Raw genomic sequence first — 10,432 nt, 5'->3', positions numbered from 1 at the left:
TCTCATACAGTAGGCAATCTTGTTCTGTACACACTCTAGCTGCAGGGTCAGCCTTAGGGGAACTCTAAACAAGTGTCCACATGGGATACCAAAGTGGAAGGGGCAGTGATAGGGGCAAGTATTCTTTGAGCTCATTTGTCTTCCACAGAAAGTCACTTTTGTCCCTTTAAACGTAAAATGTCCACTGGCGTTGCCCAAGTGCGTACATTTTAACCACATGTAAGCATTTTTGTGCCTCTGGCTTACCACACATGTACATCAGTGATGTTAATAACATCTCTGCCTAACAATGTGACACTGAAATGCACTTCTAATGGTTGTCTTTCCTCTGAACTGAGATACGAAAGCTTTCATTCTTGGTTCTGAAAAATTCTGTTAAACCAACTCTGACCTCATCCCAGGGCACAATTACCTAGTCTTGCTTGCGGCACCTCAAGCTCTAAAGATGGCCCTGTGTAGCTGTGGCTGAAAATCTCTGCTCAGTTTACAGAGTGCATCCCATCTTAAAGATGAGTGAAAACCGCTGCTTTTTCCATTTTTGCTCCTCACCCAGGGAAGTGAGGGAGAGGGAGGAAGAGAAAATACACGGAGAAGAACAGAGGATATTGCCTTCAAGTGGAAGGGAGCCCACATAAAACCAAAACTCCCTAAACCAAAGGATACTGCAAACCAGACAGGAACTAAGAAGGGGGGAGGGGGAATAATGCTTTACTTCCTACTGTATTCCTAGCCTGAAGGAAGTCTACAGTCAATCTACAAAATAGAGAAATGAAAATGAAACAAAAAGGACTCAATATGGCTCCCTTTGACAACTGAGAAAAATGGTGTTGCTTAGAGTATTTCAGGGATGAAGGAGTATCTTTATTCTTAGTTAAGGCCTCAAGAACTTAGAATCATATAATTTTCAGGGTTGGAAGGGAGTTTTAAGATCATCTAGTTCCAAACCCTCTACCATGGGTAGGGACACCTCCCACAAGATCAGGTTGCTCAGACGCCTGTCCACTCTGGCGTTAAAAACTTCCAGGGATGGGGTTTCCACCACCTCTCTGGGAAACCTGTTCCAGTGCCTCACCACCCTCATGGTGAAGAATTTCTTAGTAACTTCCAATCTAAATCTCCTCCTCTAGTTTGAGTCTGTCCCCCTAGTCCTCCCTGACATCCTAAAAAGTCCCTCCCCAGCTTTCTTGTAGGCCCCCTTCATATACTGGAAGGCTACAATAAGGTCTCCTTGGAGCCTTCTCCTCTCCAAACTAAATAATCCCCAATCCTCTCCAGTCTGTCTTCATAGGAGAGGTGCTCCAGCCCCCTGATCATCCTCATGGCCCTTCTCTGGACACACTCCAGCATATCCATGTCTTTCTTGTGACAGAGGCTCCAGAACTAGATGCAGTTCTCCAGGTGGGGTCTCATGAGGGCAGAGTAGAGGGGAAGGATCAGTTCCCTTGACCTGCTGGCCATGCTTCTGCATCATGCAGCCAAGTATCAGGTTGGCTTTCTGGGCTGCTTGTTATCTACAGAAACTCCATACCCAAAATAAAACTATTAATCTTGTCACATGACTTCATAAACTGTAGCACTCAAGTCTATTTTTCATTTTAGTTATTGAAATAGCAGTAACAGTAAAGCAATCTTACATATATTACGAAAATCACAAATAACATGAGGTGATTTTCCATGTGTCTATTATGTCATAGTCATGTATACAGGTCTAATTAAACATGATTGTTACTAATATTAATTTTTAATCAACACATTAAGTAAATATCTGCATATTTATCAATTTGTAGATAATGTGATAAAAATTGAAAGATCCATTACTGTTTACTTTTTTAAAAGTACTGTATATAATTCAGAGCTGCCAGTGAGCCATGTTTGTACAAATAATTTCACTAAGAGTAAATAAAATCTTTTACCAGTTTCATAAATCTGTCTTTGGAAGAGATGTAAAATTCAGCCCTTCTTGACTGGCTTGTCATTAAAAATCCCATGACTCTCTTCACAAAAGAAGGGCTATTAACTATAATATTCTGGCCAAAGTCCAAATCACTTTGTGGTTACAAAATCCCCAGCTGGTAAACTTATTTTGCACTTCCCCCAAAACCCTGCTGCATAGAGCATCAAGTTGTACTAGAGTGGCAGAATCATTCTGTTAAGGATTGTATAAACTTTGAATTTGACAAAATGATTTTCTATCAATAAAGTGATCTTCTGAAATAAAAGCTAATACCAAATCTATAAATACACAACAGCATTTTAAAATAAATTGAAGATTTGTAAGTGATTTTTTCTTATCGTCAGGTCTTTTTTATCTACAATTTTCATTAATAACCTTATACATAGTGACTTTTTAACTCAATATATTTTCTTTATTTGTAAACATCTACCAAAGTAATTAATCCTAAACTTTTGCATTTCTCCCTTTTATTAGGCTATTCTTTTAGACGCTTGACCTGGAAAAATATATTTGCATTTATTATAACTTTTTTAAATGAGATGTTGTAAGAACATCTGATTATTAAAAATGTTATCCTTACTACTGAAGAGCAGGGCATACATTCCATTCTACATCAATTGTGAAAGTTGAAGCAGTGGTTTCAACAGCCATGACATTTAACCCTGTGTCTCCATGACATGTTTTGTGACAGTAGTTCTGTACTGGCCTACAACTGTTGTCTTAGACTAAGACAAATCCAGAAATATATCCAGCCCATGTTTTCAGCCACGCAAAAAAAACCTTGGAGCAGCTGCACCAGTCCTACTCAGGGAGGCAGGGGAATGCAACCTGTCTTGGTGAACAATGTTCCTCTGCAGCAAGAAGATACCAGAACACCCGTAGCAGGGGGAGAGGTGACAAGCAAGCAAACCCTAAGCACACAAAAAGGAGAGGGAGAGGCTTGAAGATTACTCTCTTAGAGGCCATTTTATACTGAGCACCATGGGCAGGAGCAGTGTGATTGTTCCATTTGGGTCACCTGGCCCATCATCTCCTCCCCCTGAGCACAGCGATTGTAGCTGCCACGTTAACAGGCTGGCAGCAACTCCGGGTGTCTCAGACAGACTCAGGTCAGAATGGCCATGAAAAACTTTTATCCTGGTACTCTCAAACCAGGACAAATGGGTTTAGAATAGGCTGATACTGTGGTAAGCAGCAGGCAGTTGGGAATCCTAATCAAATGGGGCTGCTTCTGAGAGTTGCAGTAGGGGTTCATATTAGGCTTGACACCCTTCAATATTTATCAAGTGTCTGAGAAGCAAAGATAAAATCAGAGTTGATAAAATTTATGGGATGACACAAAGATTGGCACAGTGGTAAATAATGAAGACAGGCAGTCATGGGAAGTGATCTGTATCACTTGATGACCGATTCAAATAGCATACATTATAGTGCAGCCAAAGTCACATCTATGTTTTTGCAGGAATGAGGAATTCAGTCAGGCCAGAGATTAGAAAAGTTAAAGATGGTCATTCCAGTTGCTTCATAGTGTATGTCCAGTTAAAGATGAGCACATAAATTTCTATGGGAGAGGAAAAGAGAAGTTTGTTTCCCTCTTTATTTATGACTCTCCCAACTTTTTTCTAAGAATGGACTGGATTTTGACTCTTTTAACTACATGTATGCCTTTCATCTGCATTCATGATTCTGAGATTTCTGTTGTTAGAGAATGGTGAATACAGTTGTATCTCAAGACTTCATCAAGTTAAAATCCCATTTCTAATGTATTGTAAACAGTACTCAAATATTATTCACCATTAAAAAGTAATTCAACATGAGCCTCTTGTTAAATGCTGTGGCAAAAAGAGAGTCTGATCTGCCAATCAATGAACATTTTGAAAGGGTGCAGAATAAAAATGATTCATGGTGTGGAGAAAATAGCTCAAGAATAAGGGATTTAAATAACTGTTTGTTTTGATCGAATGAAAAAATAAAAAATAAAAACTGCCCCCCCCAAAGCTCCTAAACAAACAGACAAACAAACAGACCCCCAACAACAACAACAAAGTAAACAAACAAACAAATAAAACCTAAAAAAACTGAAAAAAACCCATATCAGGGATACTCCATAAATTTATGGAAATGCCTTCATGAGGAGAAAGAGTAGGATCCTAAATGACCTGTGATATGGTAAACAAAAGCTAGGGGTAAATGTTTAGAGGCTGACGAGGGATAAACTCCAATTAAAAAAAGAATGAATATTAGTGAGGATGAGAGGCGTAGCTTCATCTCTTGCTGTATATAGATGACCACAGGATATTTTGCTGGAATATTTTTTTTGTTTGATGACACAACAGAGAGATAAAAACTTCTGTTTACTTTACACAGATCAGAGGAGAGGTCTCATAGTCCCCTTTGTTGGCCTTAAATTGCACAGAATATTTATATCAAATTCAGTTAATGTGTCTGACTCTTTCACTTTTTTGCCGTTTCAGATCTTGCTAGCCTTTAGACTTCACTAGATCAAGTAGCTAAACCTCCTCAAGAAATTCCTGACCAAAGGAGATCCCACTATATGTGATTTTAAATTAACAGGAAGCATAAAACAATCCCAGATGTGAAATTTCCAAGAGGAGTGCGAAAGGACAGTGTCAGGGCGAGCATGAAACCTGAAAAAAGGCATAGTCTCTGGGGGAGGAGGAAGAAAAATTTGAAAGAGGAAGGAGAGAGACCTCCAAGAATTAGTTTGGATAAAACTGAGATTAGTATCCAGACTTCTTGGTACTTCTCCAGGTTAAACTTGTAACCCTTTAGAAGGGTTAGAACCCTCCTGTTAGAACCCTTCTAACCCAGCTTTGTCCACCCATAATAATTCTAACTATTCTTGAAGATAAAAGCTGCTAAGGTCATGGCTATTAAGGGGCAGAGGAGCAGGCTATTAAAAAAACAACTTACACACAAAAAACCCCAACAATCTCCCCCCCCCCCCCAAAAAAAAAAAAACCCAACACAAAACCAAAAGCACAAAACTTTTAAAGAGTAATTTGTTCTAATTACGTTTGTGAAATAATTTGTCCTGCATGTCCTAACATGGAATGTCTCCATAGTCTCCATCTGTTTATCATCTGAGATGTGTTAGCAAGATGTGACTGCTCATCATGCAACTCTCCCACAGCATGTTACAGTCACTGTAATAACATGTACAATAGAAATAAACTACTTGAGCCCTCATTAGAAAATAAATTATACTGTCCTCATACATTTACTTTACTTGTAAAACATTATAAAAGAGCCCATGAAAACATTTACCCGCAAAAAAATCACATAGTTAGATATGATCCAATGCATACATTGCTACCTAAGGCTCCTTGGAAAAATTTCTTCAGCCTGTAGATAGCGGGTTTACAAATCCATCTCTGGCATGTTTCCAGTAGTGTTATTAAGCTCTTGGAATCTCCCCTTTTCTGTGGTTCCTTTATGTGTTTCTTGTCATTCTGCTATCTCCAAGTTCCTCAATTTTCACCCTATAAACAGATACTGGCACAGTGCTGACCAACTATTATATAATGGAATTTATCACGTATTAAGTTACCATTCTTCCTGAGTTTGCTTTAACCTCTCTGTTTCAACCTAAGTTTTATTTTGTAATACTACAGTGGACAAAATTTGTGGCTATTTGTATTTTCCTTCAGATCTCTTTTTTTCTATCATCTCAGTGCATGAACTTAATAACAGCACTCTCACCAAAATTCTGGATGTCAAAATTATGACTGTTTTGAAGTCTCAGGAATGAAAACCTTTTGCAAGTATTTGTAGGAAAAATAAATAATGTAGGAAAAATAAATAGTCTATCAATATATTAAAAAAATAGTCTATCAAGAGTATAAAAACGAAAATAAAGATAAATATAAAAATAAATAAATAATATATAAAAATATATAATATATGTATTGTATATATATTATATATTTATATATATAAATAATATATAAATAAAAATAAATATATAAAAATAGTCTATCAAGAGTATGGTGCTTCACTGCTTTATGACAACACAAACACTTCTCGAGTTGCATAAGAGAAATATGGGTTCGTTGACAAGTAGCAGTGGTAGTGCCCAAATAATCTAACGCAGCAGAATATTCATTTTGTTAAATGATTATTATAATTATTCACACTTAACCAAAAGCTACTACTTTTGGTTAAAAAACTTCCAAAATCAAGTCTGGTATTTAGGATTTAAGGCCTGCCACAGTCACAGATCACTTCTTATGAAGGTCTTCATTCTCAACTGCATTTTGAAAGTACATTCCCCTTTGCCACAGGGAAAAGAACCCAAAACATTAAATCCATAATAATTCTTAGATAATTTAATCTTTTTCTAAGGAAGTCACATTTCCATGAATTAACTAGATCACAAAAATTTACTAGTTGGCTTCAAGGAGTTATTTTCTATTTCTAGAACTTCATATGTAAAAATAGACTTCTCAATATATATCAGGCATTCAGTCAGCAGCCCAAAATATTGCAAAATTAGGAAGAGAGGTGTAAATGTTTTCCACTGATTTTGATGAGGTGTTTGCATTAAAGTTTTAACTTCGAAACTTACTTACACCTATATTAAATACAAATACAACTAACCATTAAAGTCCCAGATTATGAGTAAGTTAAGTTAAATGAGTCCAAAATGTCTAAATTTTCTGACGGGAATCAAATATCCAATCATTTTAATATAATGCAAAACTGATGTCATAATGTATACTTGAAGCACAGTACATGAACCTTCTGTTCTATTTCAGAAGAGTTATCTAAGTAGACACACATTGACAATACAATATGCTTCTATAGCATTAAATAAATAAAAAAAAATTTCATTCTACCTTTAGATATTATTTATTGCTTAAATATTTTAATTTGTTTCAATAATTTCATTATTAAATATTTACAAAAACATTTTTTCTGCATCACAGACCTCAGAACAGTATCTCTGATCTTCTTAAAATAGTCTGAAGTTAAAAAACCTATTGGTCAGCAAAAACTCTTCATGAAGCCTTTCTTCATCTATAGCTTATTGACAAAAACTAAATAAAATAAAAAAATGAAGTGATATTCTGCAGCAAATGGCAGATACTCAGGTCCCATGTAGCAGCGTACAATCTTTTATTTCAGTTAAGCCTCTGTTACCTTGTGAGGGGAAAGGACTGTAGTGGGAGGAGCCATTCTTGCTCCTGAAGCTCAATGAGCTGCTGGTCTCTTCCAGGACTCCAGCCACCACACAGCACTTCCAGGGTAGAAGTGTAGCAGGAAGAGCCTTTCTTGCTCCAGAGGCTCGACGAGCTGCTGGCCTCTCCATGCCTCTCACAAGAGTGAGCTGAGCTTCCTCTGTGGGTGTGTGTCCCACCTTTATTGGCCCCCTGGTAACAGGGGGCCTGCCCTAACCAGACACAGGTGGACTCACACCCACTCACTGGCAATTCAAGGCACCTGGTTTATCTTGTTTCTCTACAAAGGACAATCCATGGGAAAAAAAATTAATTTTAATTTTTAAGGAAAAAAATCTTACAGCAATAGAAAATAGGTCTTTAACTAACTAGGGTTTGCTAAGTGCTAGCGTAGAAGGATGTAATATGATACATACATCCTGAAGTCTTCTGCATTAATTCCAGTAGACATGCTGAGGTCTAGTCAAACAACTGAACTACCAAACATGAAGAAGGGTGCTGAAGATGGTGTGTGATTAACTGCCTTGGGTAAATCATAAATACATGCTAATCCCAAATGCCTGACACATTCACTAATAAATCTGCTACCATAAGAAGCTTTCTGCAGAGGTGCAGAAGGTATGGTTTGCTGTTTATCTGGATTTGTTTAGGTTTTTTTGGATAAAGCCAAGGAGCATGCACAGAAGAAGTCAGCAACGAATTTCTTATTTGTGTGGAGTAATGAAACTGAACAGAAATATGAGAAGAGAGGTAGTAAATAGGCTGAGTCATCTATGAAGAAGAAAGAACCTTGAGGAAAAGGAGTCACTAATGATAGCCCCTCCTGATTGCATCCTAAATCCAGACCCATAAAAATTAGGTTTTTGCTAATGCTGTTTAGGTTTTTAGCACTGCATCTGCTCCATACACCTTTCAAAGAAACAGATGTTAAGCTACCTTTGTCTTGGTAAAGATGGATGTCCCAATACATTGCAAAGCTGCACTATTATTTTTTTTCCTATGGAATATTTTTTGGTTGGAGACCAATGAAAAAAGAGAAGAGTTTTTTATTCCATCATGTCCTGGTTTGGGTCAGAATAGAACTGCTGACCCAGTGTTACACTGTGACACATCAGTGGCATAAGCATTGGCAAATTTGCCACTTATCTTGTCTTTAAAGCAAAAGTCCCATGAAAGAAAAACTAACTCTTTTCCTCCAGTCTCCAAATTCCGAGCAATGTTGCAGACTACTTATCTCACCACTTTACTTCTTTCTTATTCTTTTAATTACAGTACTTTTACAGCTGATTATATTGTTCCAGAACAATATACTAGATCCAAAGCAAGAAATATGTAAGCTCTGTTTCTCTTTCTTCCACCCCAAGTTTACATAACACTTTTGTCTCTACTTCACATATCCTTAACTTTTTTCTAACTGACTTCATGTATCCTTAACTTTTTTCTGACTTTACTATTTTATTAATATTGCTTGTCAGCAAATATTTCAGCATGGCTGAGTACAAGCCTTAAATATCAATTTGAAATTTTGTCTGCCAAAAACTTTACATGCAAATCTGGGAGAGTTACTTAGGTAAACATGTAAAGACATTAAAGTTTGACTTCTATGGATTAAATGAGAATTAAGTGACTATACACCTTTGAAAATTTGAATTTTAAATTCTTTTTTTTTTTCTTGTATTCCTAACTCTAAAACGATTCCTGCAGAAGCTAAGACAGGAAGGAGCTTGGTAATTCTGCATAGGGATCCAGGCCTTTGACAAAGAAATACTCTCAAGCATGGCATCCACAGTAATCTAGGCTTGTAGGAAGCTATCTCAGGCTATCTCAGAGCCTGCTGAAAACAGTTCTCCTGCAGTTCAGGAGGGCATATGATGACATTCTTTGCCTCACTCTGAATAACTCAGAGATTATTTATGGAGAGAGATTATTCTTTACATATCAGTTCTCCATATGCAGTTGCCCATGAGCGTGAGGTTATTTCAGCTGTCTTCTCTTGGTTGACTCAATATCTTGGTTTGAAAACCATATTGTAAAATCTTAATTAACAGAGGTAACTGGTCACTCAGGTCTGACTGGCAGTTCTGATTTGGGCGAGTGTAAAACATATCTCCAGACTCAAATGATTTGGAAAATTTAAGTAAAGAATATACTGTTGTTCAATACTATTGATTGTCTTCCTAAGTTTGGTACTTGCTGCAGATTAATAGCTCTGCCTTGCCATCTTCCTTCAGACATGTAAAATAATCTCTGTAATCTTGACTGATAGTCTCAATTACAATGGTAAGATAACTCTATTATTAAGAAGAACTCTAATATAATAAATCAAACTATAAATAACCTTAGAGGACTTTTTCACACAGGTCTGTATTTAACATATGCTTTATTAAGTAGAGTTTATAAATTATACATTCCTTCTCATTCTCAACATCTCACTTTCACCTTATGAGGTCCATTTCAAACAATAGTATGTCAACCTAATCAAAAAAGCTTCATGGAATATATAATATTATATATTTCATACATACAGGATTCAAATTCCCTTAAGAAGTTTAAATTTTAATTATCTCCCAAATTTTGAGGTTTTTTGAGAACACCAAACTGCACAGAAAACTATGCTATTGTTTAGTGAGCTTATTTATCTGTGCAATTAAAAATGTAATGCCTATCCAGTGTTTTCTGGATTTTTTTAAGAGCTTAGGTTCTCCTTAAGAAATAATGCTGACTATTGTGAATAAAGATGGTCTGTAAAAGATGACTTAAATTCCAAACTTTGCCCTCAAGACTTAAATCAAGTGAGGTGGGTTTTTTTTTTTTTTTTCCTGATTCCTGAAACTGATTTAGGTCCTTTGGCTTTGGGTCATAGTACCCAGATCAGGCCTTAGTTATCTAAGTTTGTACTCTGACCCTTTATAAGAGTATTAAAGTATCTTACATACTTGTGAAGGAGAAAACAAAATGTTCTCTGTTTTTCTCTTTCCATCCCTCCCAACAGCAGGAACTGATTGGCTTATTTTTTTGGCTTTGGTACTGCTAGGTGAGAAAAGTAGGTTTCACTGTTTTGTTCTGAAGGTACTGAAATTTATGGTCACTTTGATTTAGTCCAGATGTGGTTCCACAATTGTGGGCAGCTGCCAAAAACCTTTAGCAGCTGTGCAAAAGCTTATGACCATACAGGGAGAAGCAGTCTCTCAGGAAATTTCAGTCAATCTTACAGAGAATGGAAGCTTTGAATTTAACACCATATTCATTGGAAAGCAACATAGTGCTGTGATCTCGT

Source organism: Calypte anna, chromosome 2, assembly GCF_003957555.1.
Source record: "Calypte anna isolate BGI_N300 chromosome 2, bCalAnn1_v1.p, whole genome shotgun sequence".
In the NCBI taxonomy this organism is placed as follows: domain Eukaryota; kingdom Metazoa; phylum Chordata; class Aves; order Apodiformes; family Trochilidae; genus Calypte; species Calypte anna.
This window is presented reverse-complemented; position numbering follows the sequence as displayed.